The sequence below is a fragment of the Hyaena hyaena genome, unplaced genomic scaffold (genome assembly GCF_003009895.1).
Source record: "Hyaena hyaena isolate Hyena2069 unplaced genomic scaffold, ASM300989v1 scaffold_10, whole genome shotgun sequence".
In the NCBI taxonomy this organism is placed as follows: domain Eukaryota; kingdom Metazoa; phylum Chordata; class Mammalia; order Carnivora; family Hyaenidae; genus Hyaena; species Hyaena hyaena.
Genome location: NW_024080642.1, coordinates 4,449,584 through 4,471,120, shown reverse-complemented (window position 1 = coordinate 4,471,120; position 21,537 = coordinate 4,449,584). Strand labels below are relative to the sequence as shown.

Below are 21,537 nucleotides of genomic sequence, written 5' to 3'. Positions count from 1 at the left end.
CTCTGACTGGTGTGAGGTGGTATCTCAGTGTGGTTTTGATTTGTATCTCCCTGATGAGGAGGGATGCTGAGCATCATTTCATGTGTCTGTTGGCCATCTGGATGTCCTCTTTGGAGAAGTGTCTGTTCATGTCTTCTGCCCATTTCTTCACTAGGTTGTTTGTTTTTCGGGCGTAAACACCACAATTCTAAATAACATATAGTACGGGTACTGGAGCCACTGCCGCCAAGTCTGATTCCAACGCCATACATGTGCGCGCCTACCTGGCCTAATAATACTCTCAATTCCTTTTGGTTCTAAATCCAATGTGGCAACTCTCCAGGATCAGCTTGGAAGGGAGGGAGGAAGGGAGGACGCAAGCTAGCTCAGCCATACCCCGAAGAATAAGATTACAGTTTTTTGGGTTGGTGCTGTTGGCATGGCCTGTACCATCAGTCTCTTTTTTTCCTTCTGTTTTAGAGAGAGAGAGAGAGAGAGAGAGAGAGCTTGTGAACTCTATCCAGAAGGGATGGGGCACCTGGGTGGCTCAGTTGGTTAAGCAGCCAACTTCAGCTCAGGTCATAATCTCATGGTTCGTGAGTTCAAGCCCCAACATCAGGCTCTGTGCTGACAGCTCAGAGCCTGGAATGTGCTTCAGATTCTGTGTCTCCCTTTCTTTCTGACCCTACCCCACTCATGCTGTTTCTCTCTGTCTCAAAAATAAATAAAAAAAATAAACATACATATATAGAAGGGCAGAGGGAAAGAAAGAGAGAATCTGAAGCAGGCTCCAACTCTCAGCATGGAGCCACCCACAAGGCTAGATCTCACAACTGTGAGATCATGACCTGAGCAGAAACCAAGAGTTTAACTACTGAGCCACCCAGGCATCCTGCCATCAGTCTCTTAATGAAGGACTTGGAAAATGAACTTGTTCTTACTGGTATCATGAAAGATAAACCGAAGGGACAGATGATGGATCTCCAACACGGCAGCCTTTTCCTTAAAACACCAAAAACTGCCTCTGGTAAAACTATATCATAACTGCAAACTCCTAGCTGGTTATTATCACAGCTGGGGGCATATCAGCAAGAGTGTGAATAGCATAATGCGAACATATTTAAATGCATCATTTCTAATTACTGTAAAATACAGCCTCAACTGCAAGTTGCTTGTTGTTTCCACTCCAGTGGATATCTTGACATATGTGCCTTGGAAGATAAGCACCTTTCTCAAACACTATGTTAGTGGAAGCGGTTGCAATCTGGATTCAGCCCAGTTCCGTTACCTAATGGGGGAAAGGCTGGGAGTTTACCCATTAAGCTGTCATGGGTGGATCCTAGGTGAGCATGGAGGCTAGTGTACCCTGCATGGAGAAAATGTTGCTGATGTCTCCCAGAAGAATCTGCACCCTGACAGAGACACTGATGCAGATAAGGAACAGTGGAAAGAGGCTCAGAAATGTATGGTTGACAGTGCCTATAAGGTGATCAAACTGAAAGACTACACATTCTGTGGCAGATTTGGCAGAAAGTATAATGAAGAATCTTAGGTGGGATGCATCCGATTTCCACCACGATTAAGGGTTTCTATGGAATAAAAGATGATGTCTTCGTCTGTGTTCCTTGCATCCTGAGACAGAATGGAGTCTTGGATGTGAAGTTGAATCTGACTCCTGAGAAAGACGCCCATTTGAAGAATACAGATACACTTCAAGGAGAGCCAAAATGAACTGTAGTTTTAAAATTTTTTTACTGTTGTACCACTTCACTATTTAGGCTACAAAAAGATTTTAGTTGGGGGTTTTAGGGGCGCCTGGGTGGCTCAGTTGGTTAAGCGGCTGACTTTGGCTCGGGTCACGATCTCACAATTCGGGAGTTTGAGCCCTGTGTCTGGCTCTGTGCTGACAGCTCAGAGCCTGGAGCCTGCTTCAGATTCTGTGCCTCCTTCTCTCTCTGGCCTTCCCCTGCTCATGCTCTGTCTCTCTGTCTCTCAAAAATAAATAAACTTAAAAAAAAAAAAAGTTGGAGGTTGTATATATTGTCCTTATTATCTACTACTCTAATAATATTAAAATAATCTAGGAAAAATAGCAGTTTCCTAAAGTTACAAATAGGAATACCTCACAAAACCCTGCAGCCATATCCTGATGTTGGATTATACCTATTATATGTAGTCCTAAATTGGTTAATGTAAAATAGTTCTACCTCCCCAGATGCACTACTGCCAATGCTGCATATGCTGCAGTTGTTCTTCAAACCAGATATGTATTTACTGTGTGCGATATAACTCCAGTTTCCCTCTTGCCTCATCCAACTTTTTTTTCCAGTCAACCACATCCTGGGATCCAATGTATAAATTCAATATTGCATGTATTGTGCAAAACTGTTCCAATAGATCTTGTGTACTATATATATCAGAATGGTATACATTGCCATGCTGTAAAAAAAAAAAAAAAATCTACAATGTAAACAATGCAACCAACTATCCAAGTGTCATACCAATTAAAATACCACATAAACTTTAAACAGTGAAAAATAAAAACATGTGATAGGTCAAAGAGAAGCATATAGGAAAATTAGAAAATATTTTGAATTGAAAAAAAGTGGAAACAGGATATCAAACTCTGTGGTTCAGAACTAAACAAGTACTTAAAAGGAAATTTTAAATTTTTTTTTTTTTAATGTTTTATTTATTTCTAGGAGAGAGAGAGAGAGACAGCGTGAGCAGGGGAGGGTCAGAGAGAGAGGGAGTCACAGACTGAAACAGGCTCCAGGCTCTGAGCTGGCAGTCAGCACAGAGCCCGACGCGGGGCCCGAACCCACGAACCGTGAGATCATGACCTAAGCGAAAGTCGGACGCTTAACCAACTAAGCCACCCAGGCGCCCCAAAAAGGAAATTTTATAACATTAAATCCTTGCATTAGAAAATAAGAAAGATTTGAAGTCATAGTACAAGCTTCCAGCTTAAAAAATAAACAAAAACAAAAACAAAAGCAAATTAAACACAATAAAAGCAGAAATAATGAGTAAAACCCAATGAAATTGAAAAGAAAACAAACCAAGAGAAAACTCAATTTCACCAAAATCCAGTTCTTTGAAAAGATAAAACAGATAAATCTCGAGCCAACTGATACAGAAAGAGAGAAAGGATACAAATTACTAGGATCAGGAATTAAAAAGAGGATATCACTACAGACCCTACAGACAGGGGCTCCTAGTGGCTCAGTCACTTAAGCGTCAGACTTTGGCTCAGATAAATGATCTCATGGTTTCTGAGTTCAAGCCCCACATGGGGCTCTCTGCTTCAGATCCTCCATCCACCCCCTACCCCAACCCTCACCCACTCACACATGCTCACTCTCTCTCAAAAATACTTTAAATAAGTAAAATTATAAGACAATATTATGAATAATTTTTATCAGTTAATTTGATAAACTATCAAAGTTAACTCAAGAATAAACAGACAACCTAAATAACAGTTTTACTTTTTTTTTTTTTTTTTTAAGTTTATTTACTTTTTTAGTAATCTCTAAACCAAACGCGGGGCTTGAACTCATTACCCCAGATCAAGAATCACATGCTCTTTGGATTAAGCCAGCCTGGCACCCCTAACTATGTTTGTTTTAAATAAGTTGCATTTTTTAAATGTTTATTTTGAGAGAGAGAGAAAAGTGTGTGTGCGCAGCATAAGTGAAAGAGTGAGTCAAGACAGAGAATCTCAAGCAGGTTCTGTGCTTTAAGTACGGAGCCAAACATGGGGCTTGGATCTCATGAATCGTGAGATCATGACCTGAACCAAATCAAGAGTTAGATGCTTAGCCAACTGAGCCATCCAGGTACCCCTAAATAAACTGAATTTAAATACCTAGCCACAAAGAAAACTGGGCTCAAATAGTTTCACTGGCAAATTCTACGAAAGAAATAACATCAGGGCACCTGGGTGACTCAGTCAGTTAAGCATTTGACTCTTCATCATGGCTCAGGTCATGATCTCATGGTTCATGGGATGAAGCCCTGAGTCAGGCTCTGTGCTGACAGTGCAAAACCTGCTTAAGATTCTCTCTTTCCGTCTCTCTTTGCCCCTCCCCCACTCGTGCTTGCATGTACTGTCTCAAAATAAACATTAAAAGAAAAGGAATAACATCAGTTCTATATAAACAGTTCTAGCATATAAACACTATCAATTTAACTTAAGAAGTCAACAATATCATGATACCAAAATCAGATATGAACAAGAAATCTACAGACCAGTATCTCCCTTGAATATGAATGTAAAAACTCTGAACAAAACATTAGTAAGTAGAACCTAGCAACTTATGAAAATAATAATGCATCATTACCAACTGGAGTTTATCCCTGCAGTGGAAAATCAACCTATATAACTCACTATATTAGACTTAAGAAGTATAATCATATGATTTCAGGGGAGACAAAAAAATTTGACAAAGTTCAATTCATTCATGGCAAAAATTCTCAGCAAACTGAAAATAGAAGGAATTTCCTTAACTTCATAAAAAAAAGATCTGTGAGGCTATAAGAACCCTACTTTTAATATCACATGTAACGATGAAAGACTACTTTCCCCATAAGATGGTGAACAAGGCAAGGATATCCACTCTTACCACACATATTTGAAATTGTACTAAAGGATCTAGCCAGTGCAATAAAGCATAAGTAAGTAAATAAATAATAAGTAGAAGAAAGAGCATTCACATCGGAAAGGAAGAAATACAATTGTCTTTAATCATAAACTGTCTATTTAGAAAATCCCAAATAATCTATAAAATAGCTTCTCAAACTTACTAATAAGTGATTTACCAAGGTTGTACAATACAAAGTCAATACACAAAAATCAACTTTATTTTTACCCAGTAGTAGCAAAATCAAATTTTGGAGGAAAAAAGTAACATTTACAATTAACATCAAAAATCATTACTTAGGGATAAATTTAACAAATATGTGCAAGATTCGTATGCTGGTAACTACAAAGCGCTGATGACAGAAATCACAGATAACCTAAATAAACAAAGAGATATGCCCTACTGGTGGACTGGAGGACTCAATACTGTCGAAGTGTCAATCTCTCCAAAATGTTCTAAGATGCCACACAATCTCAAAAGACCAGTGGTCTTTTTTTTTTTTTTTTTTTAAGAAACTGACAAACTAATTCTAAAACTCACATTAAAAAGCAAAGCACCTAGGGGCACCTAGGTGGCTCAGTCAGTTAAGTGTCTGACTTCGACTTAGGTTATGATCTCGTGATTCCGTGGGTTCGAGCCCCATGTCAGGCTCTATCCTAACTATGCTCTTTGGAATCTCCCTCTCTCTGCCCTTCCCCTGCTCATGCTCTGTCTCTCTTTCTCTCTCAAAATAAGTAAACATTTTAAAAACTTTTTTAAAAAAAGAAACACAGATAGCAAACAAGCACATAAGAAGAGACATCAGAGGTGCCTACGTGGCTCAGTCTGTTAAGCCTCTGACTCTTGATTTTGGCTCAGCTCTTGTAAGATCAAGGTCCACATCTCCATGCTTAGCAAAGAGCCTATCTGGGAGTCTCTTTCTCCTTCTCTCTCTGCCTCTCCCTCCCTCAAATATTTTAAAAAATTTTTTATGTTTTTGAGAAAGAATATGAGTGGGGGAGGGGCAGAGCAAGAGGGCAACAGAGGATACGAAGCAGGCTAGGCAGCACTAACATCAGTGAGTCTGATGTGGGGCTGGAGCTCACAAACTGTGAGATCATGACCTGAGCCAAAGTCAGATGCTCAACTGGCTGGGCCACCCAGGTGCCCCTCTCTCTCAAAATAAACATTTTTTTAAGATTAAAAAAAGAGGAAGAGACATCAAAGAAATGCAAATCAAAATTACATGAGACTCCTCCCCATTTAAGGGATGAGCTACATCTAGTGACTCACTTCCAAAGAAACAGAGTAGGGAAAGAGAAAAATAGTAACTCTGTACAGTAGTAAAACCTGACAAACATTCATTAATCAGGTAAGGAAGGCTAATAGCAAGTGTTGTCACATGACCTTCATATACCTCCTGATATGATGCGCTGGGGAAGAAGACACTACACTTCCATGGTATTCTTTCCAAAAACCCATCACCTCAGGCTCATGAGAGTAACATCAGACAAACCTAAATAGGGATATTTTTCAAGATATGAAGCCAAAACCCCACAACACTATCAAAGTTATGAAAAATAAGGACAGAAAGGACTGAGAAACTTACATTCCAAAGGAAACTGTGATAAAAACAGAATATATAATAGAAAAGCTGGTGAAATCCAAATAAAGTCTGCAGTTTAGTTAATAAGTAATATATACTTGTCAGTTTTGGGTTTTGACAAAAGAACCTCAGGATACTAATCAATTACAAAGGGGAAAATAGTAAAACAGGGAGAAATGTGACAGATAATCACATGTAGCAAATGAACCAGGTTAACATCAAGAGTAATAAGATCTATCAATAGCATGTGTCATATCCCTCATTATGATGCACTGAGAAGGGCACCATACCATTCTGCATTATTTTTAACAAATACATATCCTCAAACTAATGAGAAAACACCAAACATGCCCAAATTGAGAGACATTAAAAATAACTGACCAGGGCTAACATTAACAACTCAGGCAACAACAGATGCTGGAGAGGATACAGAGAAAGAGGATCTCTTTTGCACTGCTGGTAGGAATGCAAACCAGTGCAGCCAATATGGAAAATAGTATGGAGACTCCTCAAAAAATTAAAACTAGAATTACCCTATGACCCAGCAACTGCACTACTAGGTATTTATCCAATGGATACAGGTATGCTGTTTCAAAGGGGCACATGCACCCCAATGTTTATAGCAGCACTATCAGCAATAGCCAAAGTATAGAAGGAGCCCAAATGTCCATCATGGATGAACGGATAAAGAAGATATGGTATATATACACACAATGGAGTATTACTCGGCAATCAAAAAGAATGAAATATTGCCATTTGCAACTATGTGGATGGAACCAGAGGGTTTCATGCTAAGCGAAATTAGTCAGAGAAAGACAAATATCATGACTTCACTCATATGAGGACTTTAAGATACAAAACAGATGAACATAAGGGAAGGGAAGCAAAAATAATATAAAAACAGGGAGGGGGACAAAAACTAAGAGACTTTTAAATATGGAGAACAAACAGAGGGTTACTGGAGGGGTAGTGGGAGGGGCAATGGGCTAAATGGGTAAGGGGCATTAAGGAATCTACTCTTGAAATCACTGTTGTACTATATGCTAATTAATTTGGATGTAAATCAAAAAAATTAATAAAATAAATTAAATAACTGACCAGTGGGGCACTTGGGTGGCTCAGTCAGCTAAGCATTTGACCTGATTTCGGCTCAGGTCATAATCCCAAGGTTGTGAGATCAGGATCGAGTCCCACTTAAGATTCTCTTTCTCTCCGCCCTTTCTCTCCCCCTGCACCCCTCCCCCCACTAGCATACACTCTCAAAAACAAAAGCAAAAACTGACCAGTACTCATCAAAAGTGTCAACACTAAAAAAAAAGTGCCAGGTGGTGCCTGGCTGGCTCAGTCAGAAGAGCAGGTAACTCTTGATTATAGGGTCAAGAGTTCAAGCTCCAAGTTGGGTGCAGAGATTACTTTAAAAAATAAAAAAAGTCAAGATCATGAAATACAAGGTATCATCACAGATTAGAGAAGACCAAAGACATACAACAAACTGCAATGTGAGATCCTGAAACTGCAAAGAGTTATTAATGAAAAATGTGGTAAAATTTAAGTAAGGACTAAAGTTAAGTACATATTATACCAATGTGATTTCCTTGTCTTGGTAATTATCCTATGATTACATAAGATTAGGGTAAACTAGATGAAAGGCATATCTGAACATTCTTCTAACTTTGCAGCTTTTCTGTAAACTTAAAATTATTACAAAAAATTTTTAAACACATTATATAGTATGTCCGTTATAATGCTGGAAAAAAATACAAAAAAGAATGCCAGACTCTTTAGTGAAATATCGAAAGTTATAATAAGCCCTTAACTACTGAGAGTTCTGTATCAAATTATATTCCAGCATTTACTTTAATTTCTATAATTAATCCAATAGAAGAAATATAAAATTTTCACAACACTTACTCCTTCACAATGAATTTTTTAAATATTTATTTATTTGAGAGAGAGACTGTATGTGCTGAGCAGAGGAGGAACAGAGAGGGAAACAGAATCTGAAGCAGGCTCCATCCAGGGTCTGAGCTGTCAACACAGAACCTGACATGGGGCTCGAACTCACAAACCGTGAGATCATGACCTGAAACGAAATTGGACACTTAACTGATGAAGTCACCCAGGCACCCCCACAGTTAATGAATTTTTATGATATACCAGAATATTAGCAAATGTGAGATGCATTCTATTCTAAGCAATTGCTGTAAAAGCTCTTTAAGTAAAAGGACAATACCCGAAAAAAAGAAGCAAAATGTCTTGAAAACATGTAAAAATTTAGAAGAAATATCAGTTTTGATCAAACGGTGAAAGATATAAATATCGGGGCACCTGGGTGGCTCAGTTGGTTAAGCAGCCGACTTCGGCTCAGGTCATGATCTCATGGTTTGTGAGTTTGAGCCCCACATCAGGCTCCGTGCTGACAGCTCCGAGCTGGGAGCCTGCTTCAGATTCTGTGCCTCCTTCTCTCTCTGCCCTCCCCTGCTCATGCTCTGTCTCTCTGTCTCTCAAAAATAAATATTAAAAAAAAAAAAGAAAGATATAATTATCATAGCAAATTATTAAGGTTTAATGATGTTCCATGCTCCAATATCCAAAACTATACAATAACTCATGGGGAAAAGGTACTCCAAGAAGATCTTTTTTTTTTTTTTTTAGATCAAACATTCTTGCTTCTATCAGGCTTAAACCAACCTGCCTTTGTTTGACGTAACTGGACAATATCAAAACCAACCAGTAAACTAGAATAAGCATAACTCGTTCAATATTTACTAGGACTTTACCAAGTCCCAGGCACCAACCTAAATGCTGCAGATTCAGAAATGACTGAGAGGAAAAGGCAAATACAGAAAAAACTACAATTTTATTTAACAAATACTTATCTAATAATAAAAGATGAATGAAAGATAACATGGCCTTGAATAAGCAGATCTTTTAGAAAACTAGTGAGCTCAAATGTACCTATTTTTAAGTTTATTTATTTTTGAGAGAAAGAGAAAGTGTGAGTGGGGAGGGACAGAGAAAGAGAGAGGGAGAGAGAATCCCAAGCAGAGATCCACACTGTCAGCAGAGAGCCCAATGTGGGGCTTGAACCCATGAACCGTGAGATCATGACCTGAGCCAAACAAGTTGGACGCTTAGCACCCAGGCACCTCTTTTTTCTTTCTTTTTTTAATTTGCCTCTCTGAAGTTCCAAATATGATACTGAATATAATCTAAGGAAGGAAAATAAAATCTCTAATCGGTTTTTAAAATTTTACTCAAGAGGCACCTGACTGGCTCAGTCAGTAGAGCATTCAACTCTTGATCTCAGAATGGTAAATTCAAACCCCACAATGGAAGTAGAGTTTACCTTAAAAATAAATAAATAGGGACACGTGGGTAGCTCAGTCGATTAAGCATCAGACTCTTTATTTCAGCTCAGTTCATGATCTCATGGTTCTTGAGATCAAGCCCCATGTCAGGCTCTGAGCTGACTGTGTGGAGCCTCCTTGGGATTCTCTCTCTCTGCCCCTCTCCCACTCCTTTTTCCCCTCTCAATATAAATAAACTTTAAAAAAACTTTCATAAAAAATAAAATAAAGATAAATAAAAATTTTACTCAACATAGTTTTAAAATTAAACATGGCTAAATGATGACAAATGTATACCTTCAGCTTGCATTAATGGAAAAAACTACACGATATGTCTATTTGACTTATTAATTTCCAATACATACCCACCCCTTTTCTGATGATCCAATTATTTTCTCTAAGACTTCTTACGAAATGACTACATCAGCTCTTTTTCCCATTAAATCTAATGGGCACTGCGAATCTTATGTGTGACTACTTCTTTCCTTACTTTGAACAAAAGCAAGGAAAGTCAAATTCTCAGTCCGTTTCTTCCAAAAGTAGACACAAAAATGTTGAGAGGATAGCTCTCATGTTAAATGTTCTTACCACAAAAACAAACTAACCACCACAAAAGAACACAAGGAAACTTTTGGAGGTGATGGATGTGTTTACTACCTTATTTATAGTGATGGTATCACAAGTGTATGCTTATGTTCAAACTCACCAAAATGAACATACTAAATATGTGCAGTTACTTTTTTAAAAAGATTTTATTTTTAGGTAATCTCTACACCCAATAAGGGGCTCAAACTTACAACCCTGAGATCAAGAGTCACATGCTCTACCAACTGAGCCAACCAAGTGCCCCTATGCAATTATTTTTATATTGACTATACCTCAATAAAGCTTAAAAAATACTAAATATCATACTTTACTATCAGACTTTACTAGAAGACTAATCTTGTTATTCTATCTTTATTTTCACCTACATATTTTTATTGTCTATTTAATGTATTTTATGTTTTTATGTTAGTTACCTGAAATTAAGTAACATGTAGAACTTCAAAAATTGTTTTTATGTATAAAATTAACAGGCACCTTTCAATACCAAGTCAAAGGACAATATTCAAATATTTAGTGAGATAAGTCCCATAATTACTTTATCTGCACTAAAATTTCTAATTATAGGGCACTCTGCCCGCTCAGTTGGTTGAGCGTCCAACTTCGGCTCAGGTTGTGATTTCATGGTTTGTGGGTTTGAGTCCCACGTCAAGCTCTGTGCTCACAGCTCAGAGCCTGGAGACTGCTTTGGCTTCTGTGTCTCCCTGTCTCTCAGCCTCTCCCCTGCTCATATGCTGTCTCTCTCTGTCTCAAAAATAAATAAAATATTAAGAAAAAAATTTTTTAACATTGATTTATTTTTGAGACAGAGAGAGAGAGACAGAGCACAAACTGGGGAGGAGCAGAGAGAGAGGGAGACACAGAATCCAAAACAGGTTCCAGGCTCTGAGCTGTCGGCACAGAGCCCGATGCGGGGCTTGAACCCATGGACCATGAGATCGTGACTTGGGCCGAAGTCGGAGGCTTAACCAACTGAGTCACCCAGGTACCCCAAGAAAAATTTTTTAAATTTCTAATTATAATACTCTGAAAACTATAGAACACTTTTTTTTTAAGTTTATTTTTTTGAGATAGCGAGCAAGCACAGGGGAGGGACAGAGAGAAGGAGAGATGAAGAATCCCAAGCAGGTTCCACATGGACAATGTGGAGCCTGACACGGGGCTTGAACCCATGAACTGTAAGATCATGACTTGGGCTGAAATCAAGAGTCGGACACTTAACCAACTGAGCCACCCAGGCACTCCCTTGAACACTTATGAAAGAAAGTGAAAAAGACACAAAGAAATGGAAAAGCATTCATGCTCATGGATTGGAAGAATAAACATGGTTAAAATGTCTATTTTACCCAAAGCAATCTACACATTTAATTCAATCCCTATCAAAATACCACCAGCATTTTTGGCAGAGCTAAAACAATCCTGAAATTAGTATAGAACCACAAAAGACCTCGAAAGCCTCGAATAGAATCATGAATAGGCATCATGATTCTAGATTTCAAGCTTTATCACAAAGCTGTAGTCATCAAGATAGTACGGTACTGGCACAAAACAGACACACAGATCAATGGAACAGAACAGAAAACCCAAAAAAAGACCCACAACTATATGGTAACTCATCTTCAACAAAGCAGGAAAGAATATCCAACGAAAAAAAGACAGTTTCTTCAACAAACGGTGTTGGGAAAACTGGACAGCAACATGAAGAGTGAAACTGGACCACATTCTTACACCATAAACAAATAAATCCAAAATGGATGTAAGACCTAAATGTGAGAGAGGAAACTATCAAAATCCTAGAGGAGAATACAGGCAGCAACTTCTTTGACCTTGACCACACCAACCTCTTACCAGACAAGTCGCCAAAGGCAAAGGAAACAAAAGCAAACATGAACTACTGGGACTTCATCAAGATAAAAAGCTTCTGCACAGTGAAGGGAACAATCAAGAAAACTAAAAGGCAGCTTACGGAATGTGAGAAGATATTTGCAAATGATTATCTAATAAAGGATTACTATCCAAAATCTGTAAAGAACTTCTCAAACTCAATACCTAAAAAACAAACAACCCAGTTAAGAAATGGGCAGATGGCATGAGGAGACACTTTCCGAAGAAGACATACAGATGGCAGACACATGAAAAGATGGTCAACATCACTTATCATCAGGGAAGTACAAATCAAAACCACAATGAGATACCACCTCACACCTGTCAGAATGGCTAAAATTAACAACACAAGAAACAACAGGTGTTGGCGAGGATGTGATAAAAGGTGAACCCTCTTGCACTGTTGGTGGGAATGCAAACTGGTACAGCCACTCTGGAGAACAGTATGGAGGTTTCTCAAGAGACTAAAAATAGAAATACCCTAGGATCCAGCAATTACAGTATTAGGTATGTACCCAAAGGATACAAAAATACAAATTTGAAGGGGTACATACACACCAATGTTTATAGCAGCATTATCAACTATAGCCAAACTATAGCCAACTATAGACAGGCCAAATATCCATCAACTGATGAAGATGTGGTATATATATGCAACGGAATATTTCTCAGCCATAAAAAAGAATGAAATCTTGTCATTTGCAATGACGTGTTCAGTATGCTAAGTGAAATAGTCAATCAGAGAAAGACAAATACCATATGATTTCATTCATATGTGGACTTAAGAAACAAAATAGATGAACATATGGGAAGGGGAAGAAAATAAAGAGAAGAGAGGGAAACAAACAACAAGAGACTCTTAATGATAGAGAACTAACTATGGGCTAATGGAGGGAGGTTGGTGGGTGGGAGATGAGTTAGATGGGTGATGGGTACTAAGGAGGGCACTTGTTGTAATGAGTACTGGGTGTTGTATGTAAGTGATGAATCACTGAATTCTACTCCTGAAACCAATATTGCACTGTATATTAACTAAAATTTAAATTAAAAATAAAATGGGACACCTGGGTGGCTCAGTCGGTTAAGCATTCGACTTCAGCTCAGGTCATGATCTCAATCTCACAGTTCGTGGGTTTGAGCCTCGCGTCGGGCTCTGTGCTGACTGCTAGCTCAGAGCCTGGAGCCTGTTTCAGATTCTGTGTCTCCCTCTCTCTCTGACCCTCCCCTGCTCACACTGTCTCTCTCTCTCTCTCTCTCTCAGAAATAAATAAAACATTAAAAAATTAATTAATTAAAAATAAAATATGATAAAATTTCTAATCATACATGTTGGCAGAAGTCTTACACTCTTAAGAAAATTTAAACAAAAAGAAGGGATAAGGTCCTTCTTTTTGTTTTACAATCTCTTCTTTCTAATTACAAATAGTACTTTGTATTTGTATCAAATAGTTTGGCACTTAGTTACATAGTAACACCAAATACTTTATATCTTACAAGACTTTTTTTTTTTTTTTAGTAACTTAAGCATACCTCTTTGAGAATCAAAAGTTTTATATTTTTTCATAGAAGATATACAGTGGCCAATAAGCAAATGAAACCACGGTCAATATCATCAGTCAGTAGGAAAACACAAATCAAAACCACAAAGAGGTAGTGCTCACACATAGTAGGATGGCTTATAATTCTTTTTAATTTTTAATGGAACGTAACTGTTGGAATGGATGTGGACAAACAGGAACCTCTGTGCATTGCTAGTAGTTTAGTCCCTGTGAAAAACAGTTGGCAGTTCCTCAAAGTTAAACACAGAATTACCATATGACCCAGCAATTTCACGCCTAGGCATACACCCACAAGAACTGAAAACAGGTACTCAAAGAAGAACATGCACACACATGTTCACTGCAGCACTATTCACAACAGCCAAAAGGTAAAAATAGCCCAAATATCCAACAGATGAATGGATAAACAAATTGTGGTATGTACATACAATTGAATAGAATTAAGCCATAAAAAGGAATGAAGTACAAACACAAAGTACAGTGTGGATGAACCTCTAAAACACTAAGTGAAAGGGGCGCCTGGGTGGCCCAGTTTAAATGTCCAACTTCAGTTCAGGTCATGATTTCATGACTTATGAGTTCAAAGCCGACATCAGGCTCTCTGCTGTCAGCACAGAGTCCACTTAGGATCCCCTAACCCCCAACCCCCCACTCCTTCCCTGCTCATGCTCTTTTTCTCTCAAAAATAAATAAACACTTAAAATTTTTTAAATAAATAACATTAAGCGAAAAAGACCAGATACAAAAGATTTTATATGATTCCATTTATATGAAATATCTAGAACAGGTAAATCTACAGAGAGCACAGATTGGTGGTTATCAAGGCAGCATACTATATTTAATAATATTGATTTGCATATCTGAAAGTTGCTAAGACAATCAATAAACCTTAAAAGTTCACATCACAAGAAAAAAAATTTGTAACTTTGTATGGTGACAGATGTTAACTAGATTATTGTGGTGATCATTTTGCTATATAAAGTCATTATGTTGTATACCTGAAATTAATATAATGTTATGTCAATTATACTTCAATTTTTTAAAAAAAGATATATTTGCAATAATAATCAATGATAATCTGGAATGTTAGAAAGTTTTTATAGCTTAATCTGAGTGATAGGTTCATTTGTAAAGTATCATTTTTGTAACTAACCGCTTGCATATATTACCACAACTGAAAGAAAGACCTACAGGGGCGCCTGGGTGGCTCAGTCGGGCACGGACTTTGGCTCAGGTCATGATCTCACCATTCGTGGGTTCGAGCCCTGCATCAGGCTCCGCGCTGACAGCTAGCTCAGAGCTTGGAGCCTGTTTCAGATTCTGTGTCTCCCTCTCTCTCTGACCCTCCCCTGCTCATCCTGTCTCTCTCTCTCTCTCAGAAATAAATTTTAAGGGGCGCCTGGGTGGCTTAGTCGGTTAAGCGTCCGACTTTCGCTTAGGTCATGATCTCGCGGTTCGTGGGTTCGAGCCCCGCGTCGGGCTCTGTGCTGACTGCCAGCTCGGAGCCTGGAGCCTGTTTCAGTCTGTGACTCCCTCTCTCTCTGACCCTCCCCTGCTCACGCTGTCTCTCTCTCTCTCTCTCTCTCTCTCTCTCCTAGAAATAAATAAAATATTTTTTAAAAAAAAGAATTAAAATAAATAAATAAATAAATAAATTTTTAAAAAACATTAAAAAACATTAAAAAGAAAGACCCACAAATAGTTGCCAGATAATATAGTGTCTTGATAGGTTTGAACAGGTTAACAGAAGAGTGGTCTGTTAGGAGATAAATCATACCAATATAAATCACACCAATAAGAGGAACTGAAATGAGAGAGGAAAAAATAGCCTTTAAAGTAATTTAGAATTGGGGCACCTGGGTGGCTCAGTCAGCTAAGCATCTAACTCTTGATTTTGGCTCAGGTCTTGATCCCAAAGCCATGGGATCAAGTCCCATGTCGGGCTCCGTGCTGAACATGGAGCCTAAGAGTTTCTCTCTCTCTCTCTCCCTCTACCCCATTCCCCTACTCGTGCACTCTCTAAAATAATAATAATAAAGTAACTTGGAATTAAGGTAATAATATTAACACTTTATGCCAAGTACTGTTCTAAGAACTATACATATAATAATGCATCTAATCCTTTTCATAAGCCTACATAACGGGTATTATTATTATTATTATTATCCTAATTTTACAGATAATGAAACTGAGGCCCAAAGAGGTTAAGTAATTTGCTCAAGGTCACATAGCAATGATAACTTTCCCCATGACAATAAACATACTTTTCTACCATAACACATACCTATGAATATATAACAAAACAAAAACAAAGACAAACTAAAAGCGGCATTCTCACGTTACCTACAAAACCAGGGACTAAAATAGCATTTACAGGAATGGAGCGCATCCAACAACAACATCTCTTTTCTGTATCATGAAACTTCAAAGTCAGCACCAACCTCTCACCAATTTCAGTCTGTATTCCTACCTGACTATAAACCTCACTCAGAAAGGGAACCATCTACATAATCACCCTCGACCTTCTACTCTGAAATAAGGCTTCAAAAAATAAAAAGTACTTTCTCACAAGAATGTTAAAGACACTTGGAATAGAGAACAAAGAATAAAACATATTCCAAAGGGAAAAAAAAAACATAACTTCATAATCTACTAGATGAATACAGGTGAAAGAAGTTAAAAGAATCAAAACCAATCCCAAAGTTTCTTGCTTGCAAGGTTTTGGAAAGGTTATTAACAGAAATAAAAATAAATGGCCATAAAAGGCTTGCATACAAATTGTTCATTATAGCTTTACTAATAGCTAAAATCTGGAAATGACTCAAATAACAATAAGTAAACAGATAAATTATGGTATAACAAAACACTAGAATATTACTAAGGAACACAAGAAATGAACATAATACATGTAACAACATAAATATCACAGACATTACCCCAAGAGAAAGAAAACAAACTAAAAAGATACATATTGTATGTTTACATTTCTAGGAAACTCAAGAAAAAATAAACCTAATTCACAGTAATAGAAATCACATCAGTGGCTGCCCAGGGATAGAGCTAAGACTAAGTGCAAAGGGCCAAAGGGAAATTTCAGAGAACAGAAAATGTTCTTTATCTTCACTAGGTTGATGGTTACCTGAACACTACAGTTTTACTGCAAGTAAACTGTACTTTGGTAAAGCTGACTTTAAAAAAAGTTATTAACTTTGAAACAAGTAAATAAAGGGAACCTTTTGCAAGGGGAAATGAAAAAGTTGTGTTCCTTTTATGTGTTGAAACTAATGTATCTATGAATATCCAAGAAATATAAGACATCTCAGGCAGGCAGTTGGAGATACCTAAAGTAAGAGGCCAGTAAAATAAATTTTTTAAGAAGGGGATGATAAATAAATAGCGTTAAGCATTACAAGGAAGACATTTAGGACCACACATGAATATTTATTCTCCTTGTGAATTCTTGAAAACATTTATTTTTTATTTTTTCAAGTTTACTTATTTATTGGTGGTGGAGGGGTAGAGAGAGGGAGGGAGGAAGAGAGAGAAAAAGAGAAAGAAAGAGAGACAGACAGACTCCCAAGCAGGCTCCACTCTGTCAGAGCAGAGACGGACAAGGGGCTCAAACCCATGAACCGTGAAATCATGATCTGAGCCAAAACCAAGAATCAAATGCTTAACCGATAGCCACCCAGGCACAAACAAGTCTCTCTCTAAACTCAGAGTCCTGCTTCCTGAAAATTGACCTAATAAAAAAATTGATGTTTTTTAGACACTTAATATATTAAAAAAGAAAACAAGGTCACGAGGACTAAGATCACCAGATTTATGCTCCTAGAAATTTTTTGCATGGTTTTGCACACACTAAATTGCTAAGAGAATACCAGTAACATTTACATATCCTAAATTTTCCATGTGTACCACACAGGTAATTTACTAACTATAAATTTTTTTAAGATTTTTTACTTTTAAGTAATCTCTACACCCAACGTGGGGCTGGAACTTATAGTCCCAAGATCAAAAGCTGCATGCTCTACTGACTGAGCCAGCCAGATGTCCCTAAACTCTAAAGTTTTCATGTCTCTCCTCATTTGATGAAGTGCTTGTAAATGCATAATACTCTTCTGCAGACATGCATACTAGGAGTGTTTTGCCCTCACGCCTGATCCACCATTCAAATGTTTAATACCAACTATCTTCGAAAGGATAGAAGAAATTATGATTGCCTGTACAAAGGGGTACAATGTGGGAAGGGGACAGACATGAGAAGATAACTTACTTTCCATGGTATATCTTTTCTGTATATATATTTATTAATTTTCAATGTTTATTTTTGAGAGTGAGGGAGTGAGCAGAGTAGGGGCAGAGAGAGAGATGGAGACACAGAATGTGAAGCAGGTTCCAGGCTCTGAGCTGTCAGCACTGAGCCCAATGCAGGGCTCGAACTCACAAGCTGTGACAGAGATCATAACATGAGCTGAAGTCAGAAGCTTAAGCAATTGGGCCACACAGGCACCCCTGTATATTCTCAATTTTATATCATGTATGGTTATAACTTATTCTAAATAATTTAACCTTTTTCCATTATTTAAGGACTTTCCAACTTTAAGGCAAAAGCTGATGATTTCCCAAAGACAACCATGGTGCCAAGATGCAATTATTACAGAAATACTTCACCTAATTTACTTCTCACAGGCCTTTGGAATCATAGAGAGCCTTAGCTCTGTCCATTAACTTCATGTAAAAGTGCTGTTAGCCTCTCAAAGATAAGCTCTTTCCTTGCCTCAATAGAGGCTGGAAGACAGTTTTACAAATCAGATTTATTTCCTTTAATCTTTACTGAAGTTTTTTTTTTAAATAAAATCCTGACTCAGCCTTCTACTTGACTTTTCAATTACCAACAGCCAGATTTTCTCATATTCTAATTATCAACACCCAAGACTAGTAATTCCCATACCTGAAAGGAAACACTAAGGAAGAGTAAGAGAGAAATAAATTGTATACACTAGGTATTTCATGTACAAAGAACTGATGAAAACTTTTCATATTCAAACACTAATAATAACTCTATTATGACACAGGCAGATATCAGAAGGTGGTAAAAAAAAAAAAAAGAGAGAGAGAATGAACAAATACAAAACAGCAGCTTTTAATCTTTGAATCTTTAAAATGTAGTGAAATAGTCTAAACTTGTGAAATCTCAGTAACATTTTGGAGAAATGTCATTTACCAGAAAAATACCACTGCTAATTCACTTTAGTCTAATTAGCAATATTAAGTCTAGGGGCACCAGACTGGATCAACTAGCGGAACGTGCAACTCTTGTTTTCAGGGGTGTTGAGTTTGAGCCCCATACTTGGGGGGACAGATTACTTAAAAGCAAAATATTTTTCAAAAATTAAGTCTAATTAGCAATATGTGATTGATTCTTCAATCAAAAAGTTTTTTTCCTCCCTTCACCCCACTGCCAAATAGATTCTACTTAACCAAGTAGAGTACAACTAGCTCAGGTTTTACAGACACATTCCTGGCTCCATCACTTACTGGCTACATAATCATAAGTTCTTTAACCTCAACCATCCATTTCCCCACTACACAATGGGACTGTCATCTACCTTGCAGAAATATTGTAGAAGATTGAAACAAAAATGTATCTTTTTTTTAATGTTTTATTTATTTCTAGGAGAGAGAGAGACAGCGTGAGCAGGGAAGGGTCAGAGAGAGAGGGAGTCGCAGACTGAAACAGGCTCCAGGCTCTGAGCTGGCAGTCAGCACAGAGCCCGACGCGGGGCTCGAACCCACAAACCGCGAGATCATGACCTAAGCGAAAGTCGGACGCTTAACGACTAAGCCACCTAGGCGCCCCGAAACAAAAATATATCTTAAAGTACCAGGTACACAGTAAATGTGGCAGCTCTTACTACTACTAAAACTCTTACCATAAATTTCAACATAATTCACTATTTAAAAGACTAAATAAGCTATAACTCAACATATGGCAAATATTTACTATGGCTGAAATATTTCAGTTCCGTCTTCAGAATGCACAGTATGACTGCACTTCTTTATCTCTTCTGAGAAATCTGTTAAGACCATAGAACTTGCTTTGGCCAATGAATAAGCCAAAATGACATGACCCTCTTCTGCACACTTTAAGAGCCAGTAAGTTCTTAGCAACAGTTTCCTTCCTATTACCATGGAGATCACAGAACCATGTGTTAAAATGCAGCCCCCATCATTCTGAGATCCCGCGAGAACAAGCAGATTCCCCCACCAACCCATGCTATACATATAGCATGTCAAGCAAAAAAATGTCCTGTTAAAAGCCACCAAAAGTTCTGAACTGTTTGTTACCACAACATAACCCAGTCTCTCCTAATACACAACCAAAGCCAAAATCATGATCTTTTTCTTGTTTGCTTACAAAACAAAGTGATCCTCAACATATCCTTTCCCCAACCTCTGGTAACCCCTAATTTCATCAATTTTTCATCATGTCAGCTCTCCTCCTTATTTAGACTTCTGTAATAACCTTCTACCCCATCTTCCTACATATAATTTTTGCCCATTTATTCTTCATAATATCTTCAGAGTAATCTTTTCAAACCATAAATCTGATCATATCACACTCCTGCTTTTATATGATTTTCACATCAGTTAGGAGCACAGCAAAAATGGTCCTTCAAAAAATAACTGTAAGAAGTGTTAGAAATGTTTCATGTTCTGCATTGTGGTTACATGACTATATATCTGCAAAAATTCAACAATGTTACACTTAATATTTATGCACTCTGCTGAATTACTCATGCCTCAATTAAACAGTTAAAAGAACTAAGGTGGCCCCAAAGTAACTTTTTACCAAATATCCATCTCTAACCATATATATAACGTATAGCCACAAACTATTAATAATCCCTCTCTTAGATATTGATCTTTCATGCTCTCAGGTATTTAATATCCTTTCCAGTCCTACTTTTCTTCAAGACCTACATAAAATCTCACTCCCTCAGGGCTCATTCCGCCTTTCTAAACATCACTAAACTCTACCTTTACTTGTGCTATAACAGCTCTTTGTACATTCCACCATAACCTTAGCATTGACTAAACCAGTATGTCTCAATCAGAAGTGATTTTGCTCCCCAGGGGACATCTAGCAATGTCTGGTGACATTTTTGATTGTCACATGGGGTAGGGGAGTGCTACTGGCATCCAATGGGTAAAGGCCAGAAATGCTGCAAAATATACTATAATATATATGTATCATAGATAAAAATATATAGATATAGATATGGATATAGCACATATCCCCCCCCTCCCAAAAATTAATTATCCTCTCTAATAGGTTAATACTGCCATGGTTGAGAAATCTTGCACTGTGTTTTCATATGTACCTATTTGCAAGTCTATATCCCTACTAAACTGAACTACAGGAGGAATCCAGTCTTATTTATTTTTTGTATCCTGGCACGGCACCTAGCAAATAGCACTCAAATGTATAATAAATGTCATTATGGTAATAAGCTCAGTGCCTAGAATATAGGACTCAAAAATATAAAATAAATACATGTGTTATTACTGAATCTTATTTTGATTAAAATAAACCTAAAGCTACATAGAGTACTGGCTAAACTGGTAATCTTTTTTTTTTTCTTTTAAAGATATTTATTTATTTATTTATTTATTTATTTATTTATTTAAAATGGGCTCCCCACCCAGCACAGGGCTCAAACTCAAAACACTCAGATCAAGAGTTGCATGCTCTACAACCTGGGCCAGCCAGGTGCCCTAAGTTGGTAGTCTTTAAATTCAACTTTCATCAATTACTATTTTGACTTGGTGTTTTCATAGTATATACCAACAAATCATAAGTTGTAACCTGAGTATCTCAAAAGTGTTAAGTGAAAATTGATTTCCATACTAAGGTAAACATGAGTATA

General features: G+C 37.5%; 1 protein-coding gene and 1 pseudogene across 1 annotated transcript in view; one reads left to right on the top strand and one right to left on the bottom strand.

The window, feature by feature from the left end:
- LOC120245810 overlaps positions 1–1,710 on the top strand; it is a 6,609-nt pseudogene extending 4,899 nt beyond the window's left edge.
- The window catches only part of TAOK1 (TAO kinase 1), a 155,013-nt gene that overhangs the window by 120,929 nt on the left and 12,547 nt on the right, over positions 1–21,537 (bottom strand). The gene's annotated exons all lie outside the window — the stretch shown is intronic.